Below are 22,747 nucleotides of genomic sequence, written 5' to 3' on the forward strand. Positions count from 1 at the left end.
TAGGCAGATGTAAGCCGAAAAGGTAAGACAGGATATGGCAGGGCATTGACTCGCAGGGGATGAGATAAACAGCAAAGGTCCACAGGCAATAGGAACAGCTGGGCACTGAAGTTACAACAGTGGACAAGAAAGAAGCATTCCTAGCCTCACTAAGCTGGTGGTCTCGAGATTCAGACGTGCGAGCAGGCAAGTACAACACCGAGGGACAAGAGCGGTCACACAGGCAGCCAAGGGGGCTAGAGCGAGACTTCTGGCCTCTAAGACCCCAGAGGAGGGGATGGCGTCTTACTCATTTTTGAATCTCCATTGCCCAGCATGATACCTAGTCATGTTTTCTGGCCCAACACTGTACTGTCAGGCACAGTCCTGGTGTGTTACATTCACTGTCTCTGTTTCCCACTAGAACCCAACAAGGTACGTCTGTCCTCGTTTTACAGGGAAGAAAGTTAAGACAGTCATAATTACTCTTAACCGCTGGACCGCTCCTAGCCATTCTTCCTCTTTCAGCTTTGACGTAACTTCTCTAAGAGGTTTGCCTGCACGGTGTGCCCCATTTCCAAGCCTGGGCTATCCCTGTCAGAGAACTTACTCTCTGGCTTGTAACTGAAACTCATTCTCTTGTATTCTCAGGAGCTGAGCTCTTTGAGAGCAGGAACTATGTCTGTTTCGTTTAGCACTGTATGCTCAGCATCCAGGCTACTTCTGGCACATTCTAGATGTGCAAGCCTCATTTACACTGATTATTTTTGGAATGACTTGAATAAATGAAGAAGGCTCAGAGATGTTGAGGAACTTGACCAGTCACAGATCTAAGAGGTAGTGGAACTGAAACTTGAACGGTGGTCTGTCTGACCCCAAAATATTTCCTATACTTTGCTGAATGTTAAGTAATTTATCTGTCTATGGCTACTAGAAAATTTAAGTCAGTTTAAAGGCTATTTTACGGTCAAAAGTAATGGGGCAGAAAGTGTCTAAGAACTTCCCATAATCATCAGGCTGAGGGATTACCAGCAGAACTCTAGGTTGAAACCTAGAAGAAGGATCTCAGAGCCAAGCTTTGGCTGGACTGGACAACCTTTAAAATCCCCCCTAGATTTAACATTCTAGGGTTTTTAGCTTACTCACTATGTAAAAGGAAAATTGTTCCTTCTAGCACCAATAACTAATTGAACTTATTAGTTTAATAAACAAAAATAATTTTAAATTATTGGAGATAAAGTGACTTTTAAGGCACCTGATGTGGCTTTTCATGCTCCTTTAGACTTTGCAGAAAAGTCATCTCAAACTTCCAGCTTTCAGACATACATGGAGCCAAGTTCAAAATGACGGGGAAGAGGGAGACATGGTTTGGAAATCCTCAAAGGAATTCTTCTGCCTTATCATGTTCTCTTTCCTTTCGTTTTACAAAATCAGTGAGATCCATCCATCCTCCATGCATACACATTCCACATTTCCTCAATGCTAAAATGGCCGAAAAGCAGCACAGATTTAATAACAGCTTTTTGGTACGAGGGGGAGGGGGTGAGAGGAGGAATCGTGGAGATGGGAGTTGGAACAGACAGGAAATGCTACAGGAAATGTTCGTAAAAATTATGATGTACACATCCTGACTTTAGAGGGTTAAAACGTGGCCCAAAGAAAATCTTAGAGTTGAAAAAACATGCTAATTAAAGATAAAATCTTCAAATGGTACTAATGAAGAGCCTACACATTTTGTCCAAATGAGACTGCTAGACATAACTAAAAAATTAGTGGGAATAACAAAAAGAGGTTTCATATAAATTACAGTTTGAGGAGGTAAAAATTCATTTTTTTCTTTTTTGTAAGGAAGATCAGCACTGAGCTAACATCTACCAATCCTCCTTTTTTCTTTTTTTTGCTGAGGAAGACTGGCCCTGGGCTAACATCCATGCCCATCTTCCTCTACTTTATATGGGATGCGACCACAGCATGGCCTGCCAAGCCCTGCGTCGGTGTGCTCCCGGGATCTGAACTGGCGAACCCCGGGCCGCCGCAGCGGAGCGCACGCACTTAACTACTTGCGCCACTGGCCAGGCCCTAAAAATTCATTTTTAAATTTCCCTGAAGCATGTAAAGTATTTGGATTTGTTTCTGAAAACTAGTAAATTGAAAAATTACCAGACCAATCAATAGTTACCTATATAATAATGCAGGTGCTTTGAAAATTAGTGTGAGCTTTCTTGGTAAAAGCTGAAGCAGGATCTAATTTCCACATTAGGTCTTTTTCTTCTGGAGAAAAATATGTCTGTGCCCCATCAGCTTTTAAATGGAAATCCATAAATACAGTGAATCAGATTAACAGTTAATCAGTCATCCCTTTGACTCAATCACTGAATCAGAAACTCCCAAGTGAACATTGGGTTGTATTTCTTCTGGTTCTCACTGCTTCAATAGGTTCCAGTAGAGTCCTGCTACAGTGCCCACCAATAGGGTTAAAATGGCAGCCAAAAGCAAAACATCTTCATCAAAGGGTCAGCATTTCATGAATCTCTGAAGGATCTCAACATACAATGTAAGATATCACAATGAGAACCAAGAGCAGGACAGACATTGAACACATATATCAAGTTAAGACAAGGTGTGAAAGAAAACACTAAGATCAAGAATACATATTCTGTTGCCCCCTCTTCTGCTCGCAGTTGAGCCCTAATCAACCCCACAACCAGATACATCCTCAGAATCCATCTCAACACATTTATTCAAAAAGCCACTCCAGACAATTGGGAACAGAACCAAGACAGAATTCTTTGCCCCATCACTGAAGACAGAATATTTCAAGCCATGGATATGTCCCATATATATTGTACCCTGGCTACACTGGGCTACTCACCCATCCTTGAATGTGCCAGGCAATTTCAAGTATCTGTGCCTTTGTTTATTCTGTTCCCTCTACCTGGGAATATCTTTTATCTACTCCTCTACCTATGGAAATCTTATTTAATCTTTCTGGCTCTATACAACAATTTCCACTTCTGTGAGGCATGCCCCATTCTTGACCTCTAACCAAAATTAATTGTTTGTAGTTGTTCATTTATTTCATGAGTTCCAGCTAGAGGGGCCTGAGGGCTCTAAAAGAAAAATTCTACCAAATAATGATAATAATCATTATCATTATTATTATATATAACATTTATATGTAAAATATATTTCAGCCCAACACAAAGCTAAAGAGAGAAATAATGAGATTTATGAATTGGAATTCCTTTCCCCATTTCTTTTATAAAGCTGTAGCTTCTACTATAAAATGAGTTAATATATAAGTTTAGTGTAAACCTGAGTTCCTATTGTAAAATGTAACAAGGGTAGAAATTCAAACATAACATCGCTTTGTCTTGAGCTATAAAAACTTCCATTAGGGCAAAACGTCTTACCTCACAAAAATTATTTTAAGAGTTAGCAAATATTCTAGTTCAGTCATTCCTACCCTGGGCTGATACCCAGAATCATAAGGGGAACTTGTGAAGAATATCGATTCCTTGGCCTCATACTTGGCCTGTGAGTCAGTACATGTTCCTTACAAATATATGTCAATGAACATAAACGTTTGGGCACACAATATTTGATTCCATTTATGCTGTCAGTTTCAGGGAGGATACAAATAGTTTACTCATTTCACTATTTTGGTATTGTAGTTATGGGAGAAAAAGGACTGCTAAGTTTCAAGTCTTCAACAACGTTCTGAAAAATAAAATATTAACTTATCTTCAAAGAAATGTCTCATGGTTGTCTTCAGTCTAAACAAGAAAATATTTGGGGGCAAAACTTTGTTAAAATGCAACTTGACTGATTTATCCAACCACGAATAAAACTTTTTCATACTTTAAAAGACAGTGTGAAAGTCTTTTTTATCATTTATTTTTTGTTGTTGTTGTTTTATCATGTCAATTGCCAAAAGAGCTTAGTTTTTAAGACTTCTGTTACATGATGACCTCATCTTCTTATATGAGGAAAGAACTTGGGTATGTTCAAAAAACTAAAAATTTACTATAATAGCGTTTTTAAAAATTAGAATCTCTGCAGATCTAATAGAATCCCTGAAGATCTAATTTACAGCTGGTTTGGGGCTAACAACCCAAACCCTAAAAAAAAAGAGGGATTGAAATCTAGTGGACTCCATGGGCCGGCCCTGTGGCTTAGCTGTTAAGTGCATGCGCTCCACTGCTGGCAGCCCGGGTTTGGATCCCGGGCGCGCACCGACACACCACTTCTCTGGCCATGCTGAGGCTGCGTCTCACATACAGCAACTAGAAGTATGTGCAGCTATGACATACAGCTATCTACTGGGGCTTTGGGGAAAATAAATAAATGAATAAAATTAAAAAAAGAAAAGAAATCTAGTGGACTCCATTAATTGGATGTTTTCTGAAAATTCTCTAAGTGCTACTCTATGGGTAATCCACACACACCTGGGGCTTAGTCTCCTGTTAATATATTCTATGCATGCATGCATGCCCCACCTAGAACCAACGACCCTGGGGATACAAATGAATGAGTTGACTCAAATCCTAATAAATAAATAATATGAGAAATGCATCTGACTCTCAAACAACACATTAAGTTCAACGCAGCCTACTATAAAGCATGGCTGGTAGGTAACAAGGAGGATACCAATGTGCATTTAAGAACAATATTTGAAATTCCATTGCAAAACATGCATTTTCATGAATTTCCTTTCTGTGCTCTTTTTTTGTATTTGAGAAGTAAGCTTACAGACAAAAATAATACAAGCTCACCAACTCCTTGAGTCAGATCGAGCAATGGTAAACTTGCACCATCCCTGTAACGTGTCCATCTGCCTTTTAGGTTAAGATAAATTTGACAATTTTAGGGAAATTAAAAACCATGGCTTTGCTAGGCATGGGAAACATAATATTAAAACTCTTTTGGTCTCCCCTATAAGAATTTACAGCTTTCACAATGCATGAATATGGTTTTCGGTGTAAAGGTGAAGTTGCAATACTCACATTCAGCTGGACAGTTGACAGGACCTGGCTAATTTTCCATATTTGCTCTGCAGATATGTGGTGCAGATGATATCAGAAAGAAGAGGACTTATTGTGGCAGGTTGTATTTTCCATAAATGACCATGTTAACATTTCTGGTCCCACACGTTCTTGCAAAATTTGCTACTTGCCCATCGAGAGGTACAGTCTATTTTTCTTCTCCTTGGACCTGGGCAATGTGTTTTGACTACCTTGACTAAGAGAATGTGGAGAAAGTGATGCTGTGTGACTTTCAAAGTTAGGTCATAAAAGTTGATAAGCTTCTACCTGGCTCTGTCTTGCAACACTTGCCTTTGGAACCAAGCCACCATATGGTGGGGAAGACAAGCAGCCCCATGGAAGGCCCACATATAGGTGTTCCAACCACAGCCCCATGGTGGTCCCAGCCAACAGCCAGCATCAACCACCAGATATGTGAGTGCCTCTCCAGGTGACTCCATCCTTCAGCCTTCCAGTCACCCAACCTGAGGCCAAGTAGAACAGAAACAAAATGTCCCCACCACACCCCACCCAAATTGCAAATCCTTGAGCAAAATAAACACTGTCATTGTTTTAAGCTACTGTTTTGGGGTGGTTTGTTCTGCAGCAACTGGAATATTTACCGATTTAACAATCATTCAGCAATGATTCCATCTACAATGATTCATATTATGAGAGAGTCAGATAACACACTGTAACTGCCTTGTATCCACTATGCATTTGGCAACTGTTTGACCAGGGTCATGTGAGAGCTAAGCTTGTTCAACTTGGGCAATGTGAATTCTTTCATTAAAAATTATAAAAGTAACACATACTCATGAACAGCAAACTTTACAGATTTTTAGTAAAAAAGAAAAAGGGAAGTCCCATTTGTTACCTAACTTACCCTCAATCCCCATCTTTTTGAGGTAACCATATCAAATCCAGTCCGTAGCCATCCTTTCAGATCCTTCTCTGCTTCTCTACACTCTTATTCATACACACCCTTAAGTACATATCTTAGACATTTTCTGCTGTAACCATGAGTTTCTTTCCAGTATGTTGTTAAAGCAAGCCTATTGATGATAACTATGATCAAGATATGAAGATGACAGTGATGGCAGCCATTTTTTAAGCTCTTACCATGTGCCAGGCAATACGGAACATGAATAGCTTGAAATTGGCTAGTGTGGGAGTATTTATACAACAGAAATTGGCAAATTTTAAAAATCAAGGCTTTCGTTTCTGGAAAACCAATTAAATTTACCAGCAAGGACCATATTTGTCTTTGCTTATTAATACATCTCCAGCACCTCGGACAGGGTCCAGCAAATGGAAGGCTCTCAGCAAATATTTGTTAAATGAATGAATGAATGTTCTAATGACAGGCTCAGACAATATTCCAGTTAATGCACTCTGAAGTGAATGTGACCTACCAGTTTTATGAACGAGCGTGCTTCCAAAATGCAACTTCTCTTTATTCTTTGTTTTCAGACACTTCTTTATTTGGAGAACTGGATTATCCTCTCTGTGAGTCACCAGAGCCAATGACATAACTGAAGCATGCAATTCACAGGGGGGCACAGTTCCCCAACAGCCAACTGATCATGCTAAGATAAATTCAAACCTCGTAACAAAAACGTGTCATCCTTTCTTCCCTCATCTTTTTTGCCAGCTTTTGTCATATTCAAATGTTTTTTAAGGAGTCACCTAGTCAAGAAAAAAATAGTACATTCTTTAAACAGAAATGGTGGGAAGGTTGGTGGGAGATGGAGAAGAAAGTGTGAATAATGAAATATAAAAAGAATAGCAATCCAGGCTTTGTTGTCTCTCAGAGGAAGAAAATCAAACCTGCAAGATGATTGTCTCCAAATTTAACCAACTACACAGATAAATATAAGCAACTTTTGCACTTTAGGTCTAAAGGAGCCAAGGCAGTGTGGTAATGATCAGGTGGGGCACAAAGGCATTCCCGAAGAGCAAAACTATGGACATTATTTAATCATCATAACCTGTTCCAGGTTTCAGGTCACTGAAAATAATTACGATTTGTAGAATGATAGATGCCTACATGGCACTTCCCCAAATTCCATCTCTACTTAAAATGCAAATGCTTTCCAAAGCAGATTTATCTTTTCAATTAACCACCTTGTGGGCTCCAAGAAATTCTTTTCTGTCAGGTGGATATGCAGGAAATGAAGGATAGTGGTATTGGTATTGGTTTACTCACCAATTATTCTTTAAAGCTGGTCCCTTCCCATGCTGGGCTAACAAATGGGCATTTAGTCAAATTCTTTTTTTCTTTCCTTTCTTTTTGGAAATCGCAGGAAATGTTAGGAATCTATGTTCCATTTCTATGAAAATATTCACTAGGGTATTATAAATAATGGTGTGGATTTTATGAGAGTCATACATCACCACTAGAAAGTAGGTATTCTGATTCCTTGCTTCTGAGATGTAACAATAATTTCCACCACTAAAAATGCAGCCATCATTCTGGTAGCATTTCCAAAATCAAAGGCATTAGAACAATGCAAAGAAGTCAAGAGAAAGCCTTGTATTCCCCCTGTAGAAATCAAAGAGAATAAAATTAAGGGAACGTCTAAGAAAATTTCTAGCATCCCAAAGCTTTTTCAGATCGGCAAAATAAATTAACTTATCAAGTAGAAAAATCAAAGCAGGGCACATTGTGAAAGTCCAAGGATGAGTCAATATTAGAAAAATATTAGTATAATTCACTAAATTATAATTCAAAAGAAAAACAGCTTTCTCCTCCTTCTCATTCTATCCCCCTTCCTTTCCTGAACAATTCAGTCCAAAAGCCATTAGCTGCGGCCAAGAAGTGGGAGTGTGTTGGAACTTGAGTGGTGTGAGAAGGGCATACATGGGGAAAGAGCAGTGGTGGTAGATGGAAGGCTGGTTTAACACAATGGCTTGATCACAGAGGTAACTGTCTTAAGGATAATAGAAGTCAGGTTTCTTACTCTTAGAAAAGGGAGTTACAAACATACAAAGGGAGAAAACTAGAATAAACCTATGGAGTTGGATTGGAGTAAAAGTATCACCATAAACTCAGGGCTTTTGATGGATGGACAGACAGATAAGGAGTAAAATCACATAGACATAAATGTGTGTGTTTGTCCACATAAACATACATATATTCTCTAGCTCAGTCCACTGAGAGGGGCTTAGAAGCAGTGATACCTAAAGAGCAGTTAGTATACCTTAGAGATCAACTCTTAGTTTCTAAATATCATTCTTCACTAAGAGGAACAAAGGCTTCTTGGAAAAGTGGCTGATTCTAGGGTTGTGGGAGGCAGAGTGGAAACTGCCTGGATGAAACCAGAGCGTCTTCTCATACCAGAGAGTAAGGAGGCACTCAAAGGATGAAAGGGAGACACCATAAGAACACAGAGCCAGTGTGAAGGGGCTCTTGCTGGTCAAATCACGGATAATTTGACATCAAAATAGGTTATTTTAGTAATGGATCATAACATGACAAATTAAATTTGAAAACGGGTTCACATTGATATTAATAAATGAACAAATGTTTGATGAAGAATGGAATATTTATACCCTTTCAAAGTAACTTTATACAAAACAAAATTTAAGAGAGAAAAGAATACAGGAGAGAAAACTGACAGATAACACCTTAATCAAGTGATCAAATTGAACATCAACAGTAATGGGACAAATCAAAGTCATGTCCCACTTGACAAGGTACAATAAGAAGAACACAGTATCCCTTCTACGACATTTCTGACCAAGATGCATAACCTGAACGTAATCATGAGGAAACATCAGACAAACTAAAATTGAGGAACAATCTACAAAACAACTGGCCTGTAATTTTCAAAAGTGTCAAGCCCAATAAAGCCAAGCAAAGACTGAACAATTGTTCTGTCTATATATGTGAACAATGGTTCCATATTGAAGGAAACTAAAGGGACATTGACAAGTAAGTGCACTATATTATTCTTTTCTTTAATAACAGCTTTATTGAGATATAATTCACATCTACATGTTTGTTAAAAACTCCAGCCCCTAGCTGTTAGAGGTTGGAACGTTTGGCAGAACTTGAATGAGATCTAAAGATTGCATGATAACAATATATCTGTCAGTGTTTATTTCCTGGTTTTGATGGTTGTATTTCAGTAATGTAGGAGAATATTTCTTGTTTGTAGAAAACATACACTCAAGTATTCGGGGCTGATGGGGCGTCATGTCAGCAACATACTCAAATGGTTCAGGAAAAACAGTTCTTTGTACTGTACTTACAACTTTTCTGTAAGTTTAAAATTGTTTCGAGAGAAAAAGACAGAGAGGAGAGACCCCATTCATATAAACAGATGCTAAAAGACATTTGATAAAATTCAGCATTTACTACTGATTTTTTTTTTTTTTGAGGAAGATTAGGCCTGAACGAACATTTGTTGCTAATCCTCTTTTTGCTGAGGAAGATTGGCCCTGGGCTAACATCCGTGCCCATCTTCCTCTACTTTGTATGTGGGATGCCTGCCACAGCACTGCTTGATAAACAATGCGTAGGTCTGCGCCTGGGCTCTGAACCTGCGAACCCTGGGCCACCAAAGCAGAGAACGTAAACTTAACCACTATGCTACCAGGCTGGCCCCATTATTGACTTTTAAACTGTGAAACTATATGAATAAATGGATATTTCCTTAAATATATATTTGCTTTGATATATATTTCAAAACAAAAGCCAGTATCCTGCTTAATAATAAAACATTAAAGTCAGGAACAAAACAAGGATGTCCATTACCATCACTATTATTTAGCATTGTTCTGGAATTTCTAGCTAATACAATAAGACAAGAAAAAGAGATGAGATTCTCTTAATTAACTTAAATGATTCAAATGAATATGAATGTTTAGCAAGCTCACAAGCTAAATAACACATACACAAAAAACATAACTTTCCTATAAATCAAGAATAATCTGACAGAAGACACAATCCAGAACACATTCCAGTTATCAGGAAATACAAAACTAAAAAGCAAGTAACTGGGAAAATTATTTGGGATAAATAGTCTTTACACTAAAATAACTACTACAAGCAATCAAGCCATTAAGAAAAAGAAAAATGCCGTAATAGAAAAATGATCAACAGATATGAAAAGCTAATTCCCTAAAACAAGAAATTAAAATGGCAATAGACAATGAAAAAAATGTTCAATCTCACTAGTTATTAAAACGCAAAATAAAATAATGGCATACTATTTGTTTTTGTTCTTCAAACTATCGAAGACTTTTTTTTTAATGATTATGGGTGCAAGTGTGTAGAGAAATGGGCACTCTTACTGTTGGTGGTAATATACACATAGTACAATTTTTCTAGAGGACAATATGACAAATATAAAATAAACTAAAAAATTTTAAATATCCTATCTTTTAGCTCAGTAATTTCACTCTAGGAATTTACCTTAATCAAAAATGTGTATAAAATTTAGGTTCATGGATGTTTATTAAAGCATTGATTATAATGACAAAAAAAAAAATCAAACAACCTAAATGTCCAACAACAAGGGACTGGTTGAATAAACTAAAAACGTTGATATGATTAAATATTACGTAGCTAATGAAAACATAGGAAACATGTTCACAAAAAATAGTTCAATGCTATTGCAAAATGCCATTGACAATACATATGGATCCCTATGCATTAAAAAATTGGTTTATATATATCAACATGTTAATAACGGTCATTTTGCTTGTTCACATTTTCCAAATTTCCAAATATTTATTTCATAATTAGAAAACAACATATCACAGCTTAAAAAAAAAAATCAACTCCAAAAGTGCTGGTTGAGTCAGTAGCAATCAATGAGAAAAAACAGGGCTTTCTCTTATCAACCAAGTTCATTCTGAATCTAAAGTCTGATGTGGCTGTCAAACAACCAAGACGATTGAGGACTCTCTGGCAGAAGTAGAGAGTCAACAGCCAGATAGGTAATAGCCCCATTCTACTCTTTGATGTTTAGATAAAGCTTGGAACATTGTACTCAGTTAGGAGAGGTCTGATTCCTGGGAGAGTCCAGAGGGTTCTATGATTAACAGCTAAAGGAGATAAGGAGATGAAGAGATTTAATCCATTGAAAAGAAGAGTTAAGGGGAATATAAAAATGCTCTTCAAATTTCCAAGCGGCTGTCATGAGCAAGATTAGATTCATTCTTAGTGGTTCCAAAAATAGAACAAGGACCAATGCACAGAAACTTCCCAGATAGCATCTAGGGACAAGAAAAACTGTTCCAACAAGCAGACTCGCTCCGCAAAGGAGGGGGAGGTGAGGCACACCAGAGGTCTTCCTACAGAGGCTTCTAATGACTCATCAGGGCTATCGCAATGTAGTTTTCAGCCCTGGGTAGAGGACTGTACTAAACAGACTCTAAGACCTTGCAACTTCAAGTGAGGTCCATGGACCAGCAGCATTGACATCACCCGAGAGCTTGATAAAAATGCAGATTGTTGCTTCCACCCCTAGACCTAATGAATCAGAACCTGCATTTTCACAAGATCCGCATGAGACGTGTGTGTACTTTAAAGAATGAGATACAGACCTGGAAGATGCCCTCTCACTCTGCAGCTTCTCCATCCACTTAGGTTTTCAGTCATCGTTTGCTGCTACTCTTTCACCGACTGTGGCGTAACCTATGAAGTACCCAGTTAATAATTAGTTCCTAAAGGCAGAATAGCTGAGGGTGATTCATGATAGAATGGGTATAATGAGTTTCCAAATTAATATAATCTGATGAATGATTGCATTCCTTATTGGTGGGAATTTGGGGGAAGGAGTCCCACTGAAATTCATTGACAGATAAATGGGTGTGAATGTAGTCATGTACGCTCTCCTTGGACCCAATGAATCAGAACATATCAAAAACTCTCAAATTCCTATATGATTCTCATTCCTTAGGCCCGTACTCTAGGCAGCAACTTTAGGCTGCCTATCCACTCTTTAGGACTATCTGCAGAGAAGAAAATGACCTTCTGCCTTCCAAGTAGCATATGTGCATTCATTAGTCCTATCCTCCAGGTTAGTCCTATTCTTGTATAGACATAAACTTCCAACTTTCAGCAGCTGATACAGTCCAAAACTTCAAACAAATAAGTAGTGGAAACATAACCAAACCTCATTAATAAGAACCAGAGCCCTTAATACTGACTGGTTGTTAATGAAAACCAGGCGTCATTTCTCTGGTAGCTTCATCTTCTTCCACATCTCAACTCGCAATACTTTCTGCTGTGGAACAACCAACTGCTTCCAGTGCCCCAGAAACACCGTATTTTCCAGGCCTTTCCTGTTACCTCAATCCAGAATGCTCTTTAGATTTGTCACTGCCTGGATAACCCCCACTCATCCTTTAAGACTCAGCTCAGATTCATCTGCTCCTCGAGGCAGCCTCCAACCCCCAGGGGTTGACATGCGCCCCGCCCCTCTGTGTTCCCATAGCACCCTGTTTTAATCTCCACTGTATCACCTTAGACCAGCACTGTCCAATAGGAATATAACAGGAGCCGCATAAATTTAAATTTTCTAGCACATTTTTTGAAAATTAAAAAGAAACAGAAGTTAATTTTAATCATGTATTTTATATAACCCAGCATATCCAGAATGTTATCATCTCAACAGGAATCAATACCACCCTAATAATTATTAGCTGTTTTACATTCTTTTACCATACTAAGTCTTCAAAAATCCAATATGTATTTTACACGTAGAGCACATCTCAGTTCAGACTAGCCACATTTCAAGTGCTCAGTAGCCACAGGTGGCTAATGGTGACTATATTGGACTGCCCGGCCTTAAACTGAAATAATCTATTTATAGGTTTGCCTTCCCTGCTAGAAGGTAAGCTACTCAAGGGCAAAGTCAATGTCTTCCTTGTAGTATCATTAGTGTTGCATCAGTGCCCGGCATACATTGAGCACTCAGTAAATGTTTGCTAAACTGAGCTCACCTGAAGGTATTTGGAAGAAGGTAGAACTTTAGTAGGTGCTCAAATAAAGAGCTGCTTATGCATACTTATCATAATTATGATGATACGAATAAAAGCTAATATTTTTGTCTTGGACCATGTTTTACGCTCTTTACATGTATTATCTTAGTCCTCACAACAACCTCATATACTATGTACCATTATTACCTCCACTTTATGGATAAAGAAACTTGCCCAAGATCTTAGAGCTACTAAGGGGAAGAGCCAGGATTTATCACAACAGTTATAGAAAAATAAAGTAAATGACCATTAAACGCACACACTCCACAAGAAACAAAAAGTTGAAAATAAATTATACTCACAGAGATGATAAGCCTACTCCGATAGGGAAACCTTCTCCTGAATTCCGTTTCCCAGCCCCACCAGCATCTTTTCTGGGGCCTTGTGATCTGCTGCGTTTTGCCTTCTGCAGGGTGTACCTCTTTACAAGTTTTTGAACCAGCCCTTCTTGGCTTGAAATTTAATATCTTTTATACTTGGCTTCTAAGTTGCTTGCATTCTGCCTATCTTGTCAAAATGGCAGAGTTTTCACAAACTACTCCAGTGAATAAAGTCACCTTTCTCAGTGTCTAATCTTCTCCCAGTAAGTGGAGAGAGAGTGGGGCATAAACTGCTTTCCTCCACCCGCTGCCCCCAGAGGACCCCACAGTCCACTCACATGGCCCGTGGGGAGGTAAACAATCATTGCTGATGTGTGCTTTTGTTTAAGGGAACTGGGCTGAACCGTGTCTAAGAAAAATGATGCAGATTTCAATTTTTTTCTTTTTTCGCTGTACAAAAATTCCATTATCTCTAAACCACAGGAACCAGAACCACATCTGGCAAAGGAAATAAAGCTGGAGCCGTAAGGAAAGAACAGATTTGGAGAAGCCTTGAAAACAGGCAGCCGCTTTTAGATTTGATGTGGTGGGAAATAAAGATCCCTTGAGGGTTTCTGAGCTTAGGAGTAATGTGATGAAAACAGTGATTAAGGAAGATGAAATGCAAGGGGGACAAATTGAAGGGAGGGACTAGAAGCTGAGAGGAGGCAGTCATCCAGGCCCAGGGAGGTAGAGAGAGCAAGAGAGAAAGCAAGTGTATTAGGAGAAGGATCACAGATTCTACATAAATTAAATAACATATGCCCACTCCAAAGTCACATACTACCAAGTTACTACCAGTTTTTAATGCTCTTACTATATTTGAGAAAGCAAAAATAAATCTGAGAGGAGCCAAATATTTTCATTAAAATGATAATAAAATTTCATCTCTGTGAATATAATGGTTTAACTGTATGTGTACCTTGCTGAGCAAATGAGCTCTATGGTGAGCATGTGGAACAGTTTCTGGGGCAGAAATGGAGCTCAGAAAAATTTACACTAGGCCCTTATTTACAGAATAAACAAGCACAATACAAATTTTTTTAGAGCAGCCTCATGTGGATGAAGCCCATATGACAGAACAGAAATAGCTGTCCCCAAGTGGCAGCCCCAGGCAGAGAGTGCCCCTAACTCGTTGCCCTCTAGGACTCGACAAGCATCCTATCCAAGTCAGGTTCTACAATGACAGGAGGAATTGTAGACTTTCAGGTGGACCAACACTGTTTGCCAAAGCCCCACACCCTAAGCCGCCATGTTCTTTAATTCTGGCTGCAACTTTAAATGGTCCAGAGACTCAAAAGTTATTGTCATTCAAGTCTAGATCTGGAAAGAGCCTTTGAGAACATCTATACCCATAGTTTAAGAATATTTTCAAGCTGCACATCCCTTTTGCCAATTAAATCTAATGGAAATACACTGGATGAATATTAAAATGGGCTCCCCAAGCAGGGACTATGGCGAAAGACCCAGAACTCCACCTACTCATTCTTTCCTCTTCCCTGTCCCAACACCCCCCAACTTACACACACTGTGGCAGACCACAAAGTCCTCCCCAGGGCCCTGGGGCTAAAGAGAAAGCAGTTTGCAAAATACTGAAGAAACCAATATTTTTGTTTTGTTTTGGCTTCTTGTGACAGATGAAAAAATTGAAGCCCAGAAAGCTTAAAGCAGGACTTCCTCCCACCATGTGACACACTAAATAACCAGAAGAGCCTCCTCCTAAAAACACTTAGAATGCTAGCTAAACGTAATTATCCCTGTAAATGTACAAAAGGAACTCACAAGGACACAAACTCCTCAATTTGAAAACGGGGATCACCTATGACCCAGCGAGTCCACGTGTAGCTGTGGGTCCCAGAACAGTATTTTTCACATTCTCATTGGAGATGCACCATTGGGTCATGGAATTACTTCAGTAAATTGCAACCAGCATGTTTTTTGGTGTGTGAAATAGACTAAACTGGATTATAACTGAATAGAAAATAAAGATGAGTATTATTTTGAGAAACTTTTATTCTACATATGTGTGTACACCCACACAAATGAAGCACATGTATGTGCTGGGCTTCCATGTAAAGTGTATCTTTAACTGTGGGTGTAGACGAAACATTTTGAAATAATGCTACCCTAGAGAAGCTTTTGTATGTTAGGAAATGTACAAGAATACTCATTGAAGCATAGTTTATAATAGTGCAAAATTAGAAGCAATCTAATTGTTCATCAGCAGAACGGTTATACAGAGTGGTCTGTTCATCACACATTGGACCGCATAGCAGTTAAAACGAATGGACCAGAGCTATGTTGCTGAAATCTAATGCTGAATTCAAAAAAACAAGTTGCAGAATGATATGTATAGTGTCCTTCCATTTATTTGAAACATGCAAAACTACAGTACCTATTGTTGAAAGATACACAGAAGCAGTATGAAAGCATGCAGATTCAGGACAGTGTTTACCTCTGGGGTGGGAGGAAGGGAAATGGGATTAAAGAGGAATCCACAAAGAAAACTAGGTCTGAAGCGAACTCATCAAAACGTTAGAATTGCCCAGAACTCAATGGTGGCACACACAGTTTTGTTACTATAGTCTCCTGATTTTTTTTTGTTTATTAAAAAAATTTTTTTTGTAAGTCACAGGTCCTCACCTGAGACCAGATGGCTGATTGGTGGGATAATCTGGGAGAAACCCAGCGCAGGATCCTGACTGATTCCCAATCCAGTCTTCTTCCCACATGGCTCCCCATTCATGATCTGTTTGCAAACGAAGGGTGTGCATCATGTTGGTCCTAATCTTAGTAATTTATTTTACCTGAGAGATATTGTTCCCCAAAGTCCATCCAGGCCACATCTGCTCTGGCCAGAAATAGCACAAAGCACACTCACTCTGCGAGGCTGAGCCGTTGCTTCACAGCTTGTCACTTGGCTCTGTTTTCCAAGTTAGCTCATGCACTGCAACAAAATGCTGAGCCACGGAAAGGTCAGTAGACAGATAATCTAAATATGCAAACAGTATAAGCAAAATAAAAAGATAGAGAGAGAGAAACAGAAAAGTGGAGGGGGAGCATCCACTCTGCGTGAGGAAATAGACAACCTCACAGGAAGTGATTAAATTAACATCAGAAAATTGCTGAGAAACCATCAAACGAACATCAGGTGTATTTTACATGATGGGAACAACTTGAAATAGTAGCATTTTTATAGCCTTTAAGCACAAATACACAATCTAACGGGAGGGGGTTCATTAACGTTTTTTCTTGTCTCAAGACAAAAACAAGAAGACAAATGATACCTTAGCAACAACTGGAGACTCTTATGCAGAGAGATTTATTGTGCTTTGGAAAAGTTCCGGGCAGTGGTTTTTATCATTGGATCCTTTATACTCTTCAAGTTACATAAGAGACTCTGACTTCTTTTTCTCCTCTAAGCATGACTTCCAGGTCAGCTTTAGCTCTTCAGGCGGGTAAGCCAATGCTTTCTGCGGTTGGAGGGGGTGAGGCTGACAGAAAGAAAAGATAACCCTTGTAGTAGAGGACCTGGAACAGATCACCCTCTGGAGTCAAACAGTGAACTGTATGTGATTGTATCTTTTAGATACTTCTCTCCCTGGAATGCCTACCAGTTATCATGAACTATGAACATATTCTTTTCATACTGCTAGAGAACACTCAGATCTGGACACAATTCCTTCCATTGAATTGAGAGTAAATGTAGCAACAATTCACATTTATTGAGCACTTACTCTTCTAGATGCTTTACTTCATTTCGTTTTCACCACCTTCTCAGGAAGGTACTATTGCTAGTCCCATCTTACAGATAACAAAACTGAGAATATACTTCAAGTCACCCAGAGTAAGTGGTAGAGCCCAGAACTGGACCCAGCCAGCTGGTTCTAACAGCCTGGGTTTTTATGTGTCACGATGTGTCTGGGAGGTGGTGTTTAAAATAAGTAGAGGCAGCTATTAAGATGACAGCACCAAGTTATGTTTGGAGCCATGGGGCCCCTGCTGCAGGTACAGGGGCTCTAAGAAGGAATTATTCACATACCAGTGAAGGAGAGGGTGGTTAGCTAAAAATCAGAAACCTTTCCTTAGAGCTCCTAGCAACCTAGAACATCTGATTCAGGGCTCCTATGTATCCTACCCTCCCTAAGTTATGGCTAATTTCTGCTTTGCCCCTCAACCCCCAGAGAACAAAAGTGGAGGCAGACTTGGAAATGATATTGGATAAAAGTCGGAAGGCTGAAGCTTGGGTTCAGTACTGCCACTTACTAACTAAATGGATTCATTTGCCTTGTCTGTGAAATGAGAAAAAGAATGTCTACTACATAGGATGGTGAGAGTCAGATCAGATAGGGAGACAGAGAACTTTGATTGTACACACAGCTCACACAAGATTTTTTTTTCTTTGTGCTCCATAAGTCAAAGCAGCACATTACAACAACATGCTGTAAACCTCTATGACGGACCCACATGGACCCCAAAGAGCCTTCCTTTGTAGTATTATTATTAACCTTGGTCAAGTCATTTTTCCTTGTTTTTTCCATCTATAAGAGAATGGGTATTAATCACCAAATTCTCCTCCAACTTTTATAACTTGTGATTCATTTTGTCCCAGATCTGGGAGAAGTGAACCAGGTTTCTAAATGGTAGTTTGGGTCTTCCAGGCCATCTTACCCTTCTGAGGTAAACAATCATCACATTCCTAGGGTCCCACCCATCACACAGGACCCCAGAGGAAACCTAACAGACCAGAGACATAATTACAGTGGTTCTAGTTGCCCCCAAGTTCAAGTGTTAGAGAAAACAGAACTGGATTCTCTACCGGAACTAAGTGGATATCTGGTTTAGCAGGCAACCTGCTAGAGGTGGGGGTGGTGGCATTCCAACACTTTTGTTCTGAGTAATCAGACATATGAGGAATGCAGGACAGGATGACCTTTGAGGGAGCTTCTAGCCCTGTGATCTCATGTGACTGCTTCACTGGTAAGTATCACTTGAAAATGATGTTGGGCATGACCAGCCGTGGCAGGCTGGGACCCAGAGCTGGGGGCCCTCCCAGGCTTCCCGCCTCTGTGCATTAGTCTTTCCACAGGGAGACACATCACATGTGGCAACTGTTAACTTGAGGGAGTGACTGGAGCATGGTCCTGAAGCAGCTGTGTGCCAGCTGAATGCTCTGCCAGTCCCTCCAGAATCGCGCTGACCCCATGCCAAGGGAAGCCAGCCCCCTGGGGAGCCTACGTGCCGTGGCTGAGAATGATGAGTCCACTCCCAAAGGGAAGGGATGACCAGTCACTCCGATCACAGTCTGCTACATACACCCTCCCCAAGCCATCCCATCCTATGGGCTCTGACAGCCTGAAGCAGATGATAGGAAAAGCCACCTCTGCAACATGTAGCCCTGTCAGCAGCCTCAAGATACATCATAACGCCCATGAGCTGAGTGGCCAGAATGGTTACAAAGAGATGAGCATGGGTGGCCTCTCGAATCACCATGAAGTAGACACCCATTAACGATTTGCTCTGTGTCTCTAGCAGGTCATGACCCTTCCTGCCTAGGGCCTCTGCACTGGCTGTTCTTCCCAAAAACCTTGGCCCTCAGGTCTCACACAGCTAGCTTTTTCTGCAATTCAACTTTCATTTCAAATATCACTTTCTTAGGCCATCCATGAACATACCCTCCCAACACTCTCCTTCACAGCACTCCAGTTTATCTTTCACATAGCACTTCTTATTTTCTAAAATGATTCCATTCATTTATTTTTCTTGTTTATTCTCTATTTTCCCTTTAGAATGTTAACTTAATGAAAACCAGCATTTTCTCTATCTTCTCCAATCTGTCCCCAGCACCTAGAAAAATATCTAGCAGATAGTAAGGGATCAATAAAAATAAGTAAAATTAATTAGTTGGTTAATTCTATCCAGGACAGGTGTGTCCTGGCACAAAGAGGGTTTCCCTCTCTGTGCTCTGCAGTGGTGGTGAGATTCCCATGCTCCAGGTGGCTTTCACAGGCACTTTTGAATATCTCACCGTTTCAGGAGCCATCCCCTATCCACTCTCCCATTCAAGATCACTCTCTGATCCATAGGGATTGGCTCTCAACATCTATATTTATACTACATAATTTTTTCACTTAGGAATGATTCTGGTTGCAAATAATAACAACAACTTATTATAATGCACTGTGATTTCAACAAATAGGTTATCATTTTTCTCAAATAAGAAGAAATCAGAAGGTGTGTGGTCCAGTGTCAGTTTGGCAGCTCAACCATAGGAGGACCTTGGGTCTTTCTCCTTTGCACCCTCTATTCCTAGCACAAAACTTTCATCTGGTGCTTGTCACATCATGGTCATAAGATGACTGCTGTACCACCAGGCATCATGTCTGAGTTCCAGAGAAGAAGGAGAAAAGCAAAGAGAAAAAGAGCCATGCCCCATGAATCTGTTGTTCGTTTTTATTGGGAAAAGAAAAGCTTTTCTAGTATCCATTTCCAGCCATTTTCTACTTACATCTCCTACTTTAGTACTGGGTCACATGGCCACTCCCCAACCAATTACTGACAAAGGGAAATGAGATTACTACGACGGGTTTAGACTGTCACAATTCAACCCCTGGGGTAGAGAAAGGACCTATTTTCCTTGAGATGGAGGTATTGCCACACTCTCCTGAACAAAGAGATGTGTCATAACTAAATGGACTAGAGTGGACATTTGAACCAAAATTAGAGCTCAGACTCACAGAAACTGAGAGGTAAGGGCAGATCCCTTGAGCTATCATGCCTCTGAACTTTCTTAAGATTTGGCTGTTCAAATTGTTTAAATTCCTTCATAGGCTCAAATATCTTCCCAATATATTTTCCTTTTTTCTTAAGCTAGCTCAAGACAGTTTTTGTCATTTAAAACCAAAGGGTCTTTGTTATAGGAGCATCTAACTGCCAACATTCTACATAGCCAACCAGGCCGTGCTGCCTGGTTGCTGTAGGGTGTCAGACAAGCCATTCACACCTCCCTCGGGAACATGCAGCCCTTTGCACCAAACACTCTGCTCCTCCCGAGGTGACCCAAACACTTAGACATGATGTCATCAGCCTGACAACCTCCTCCTCCTCTTCACCTTCAGACAGTATTTGCTGAGATCCCAAGTGTACAGAGAGGCCTGCCGGGTAGTAACAGTCTGCCTGTGACAGAGGGATGGGGGATTGTGCAATACCACCCATATTAACTAGTGGAGGAACAGAACTGCTGAGATGTCGCATCACAAATCTATGATAAAGGCCAAAAACAAAACGCCTTCTGGTTGTTAGCCCAATACTTTTTTCTTTTTTAAGCCATTTGATTATCCAGGCCACACACACACACTCCTACATACATACACATAAACAGCCATCCAAACTCCCACAAATAACAAAGATCCTAATGAAGGAAAAGCCTGGCTAGCCCAGCTTAGTATTCCATCCCTGCTAATAGGCACAAGGACCATTTTGTGGGAGATTTTAAGGATTGTCATTCTAGTATCTCTAGGGATATCTCTGTAGATCTCTCGCTCTGTCATCTACGAATTTGATCTAAATTCTTTTTCAATGTATATATCTCTTCAACTTATGCAAATTTTATTTTATTTTATTTTATTTTTTTTGTGAGGGAGATCAGCCCTGAGCTAACATCCGTGCTAATCCTCCTGTTTTTTTTTACTGAGGAAGACCGGCTCTGAGCTAGCATCTATTGCCAATCCTCCTCCTTTCTTTTCTTCCCCTAAAGCCCCAGTAGATAGTTGTATGTCACAGCTGCACATCCTTCTAGTTGCTGTATGTGGGACGCGGCCTCAGCATGGCCGGAGAAGCGGTGTGTCGGTGCGCGCCCGGGATCCGAACCCGGGCCGCCAGTAGCGAAATGCGTGCACTTAACCGCTAAGCCACAGGGCAGGCCCCAACTTATGCAAATTTTAGACAGAATTTCTCAGAATGTGTTGCTTGCAACTTACAGTTTTACATGAACAAATGGTTCCATGATCAGATGACTTTGGAAACAAATAATTAAAGGAAGTTAAATGGCTTCTTCATTGCAAGACATTGCAAAGCCTTCAACATTCCAACATGCATGATGAATAGCTAAGAGAGGGATGTAATGTGTTGCATCTTCCAAATTTGTTTAACCAATGATTTTTTTTTCCTTGGCGTATATTGAAAGGCTAGTGATGCAAGAGACATGCTTTGGGAAACACTGCTGGATGGAGGGGACAAATCCTAGAAACTACTACCTCTTTTAAGTACAAGAGGCATATTCTGTGACTTGGCTAAGTAGGCCATGTCCAAACTATGTGTACCTTTTGTGAATGTCACCAGATAGTTAGGACTGCCCCTTAGTCCACTGTTCTTGAGTTCTACATCACAGCTGCTGTCCTGGGTGAAAAACACATTGGTCTAGGTGGAAGTGTACTTGTGTTCTTGAGCTGATCATGTTATTTCTCTGATCATCAGGTTCACTTCCTACTAAATGAGCATGTTAGTCCATGTAAGAATAGGGAGAATGTAGTCATTACTGAAGAGTTCAACACCCTATCATTTTTCTTCTGTTCCAACCTTTAATCAAAGCAATTTTCATTAATGCAAGGATGAGGAAGCCACATTAACCTCAGTGACGTCATACATGAGCTAAAACTTATCTTGTTTAGATCCACCTCCCCTAAAAGACCACTTAGTACAGCACAACAAAAATATCCTGCCTAGCAACGTGCAAAGATTTCCCTAAGGTAGGTGGCATCAATTTGGCTGCCTCGTAACCTTTATACGCTTTAAGCATCCTTATACTGACAAAATGATTTTAGAAGAATTAAATGCCAGGATTGGCAATGGTTCTGCCAAAGCTTCATCTATAGGACATCTGAAAGGAAAGCTTGCTTCCCTGGAAGCCTTTTTCCAGGTACCGAAAGATCCAAGTCAAAGAGGAAAATAAATGGACAAACTCATTTATCATCACAATTTAATAATATAAACTGCAGTTTATGGAATGTCTAGGAGAATTCCATCTCTAACTTGAAAGGTTCAACATTATCAGCCATGTAATAATCAAACATTCATTTTTTATCTTTATCCCCAAGATGAATATTTTCAGGCTATCTTAATAAGGATCCTTACTCCTCTAAATTTACTTTGAATTTATATTCTCTTAAACTGAATCATTTGAAATGTCTGAGAAAATTTGAGGTTCTAGCCACACCCGTATAGCCTACCTCTGTGAAAAAACAAATGGTCTTCTCTGCAACAGTGGGCACAAGAATATTAGAAGACATTTAGTATAATAGGAAAAAAACTAATAAGGGCATCGGAAGACCAAGATTCTAGTCAGTCTTTAGACAGTTGTTGTTATGAGTCGAATTGTGTGCCCCCACA

The 22,747-nt window shown here is 39.8% G+C and overlaps 1 long non-coding RNA gene across 7 annotated transcripts in view; it reads right to left on the reverse strand.

Annotated features, from left to right (window-relative positions):
- LOC131420031 (uncharacterized) overlaps positions 1-22,747 on the reverse strand; it is a 128,937-nt gene that overhangs the window by 14,503 nt on the left and 91,687 nt on the right. For 4 of the 7 annotated variants that reach the window (XR_009223446.1, XR_009223443.1, XR_009223441.1 and 1 more), the window contains exons 4-10: positions 16,648-16,854; positions 16,242-16,352; positions 16,004-16,109; positions 11,562-11,652; positions 7,213-7,548; positions 6,419-6,692; positions 4,986-5,220 (exon numbers count right to left, since the gene is read on the reverse strand). This is a non-coding gene — a long non-coding RNA (uncharacterized LOC131420031). The remainder of the gene's footprint in view (positions 1-4,985; positions 5,221-6,418; positions 6,693-7,212; positions 7,549-11,561; positions 11,653-16,003; positions 16,110-16,241; positions 16,353-16,647; positions 16,855-22,747) is intronic. The other 3 variants (XR_009223442.1, XR_009223444.1, XR_009223447.1) reach the window with 3 other exon arrangements.

The sequence above is a fragment of the Diceros bicornis genome, chromosome 22, assembly GCF_020826845.1.
Source record: "Diceros bicornis minor isolate mBicDic1 chromosome 22, mDicBic1.mat.cur, whole genome shotgun sequence".
Lineage (NCBI taxonomy): Eukaryota > Metazoa > Chordata > Mammalia > Perissodactyla > Rhinocerotidae > Diceros > Diceros bicornis.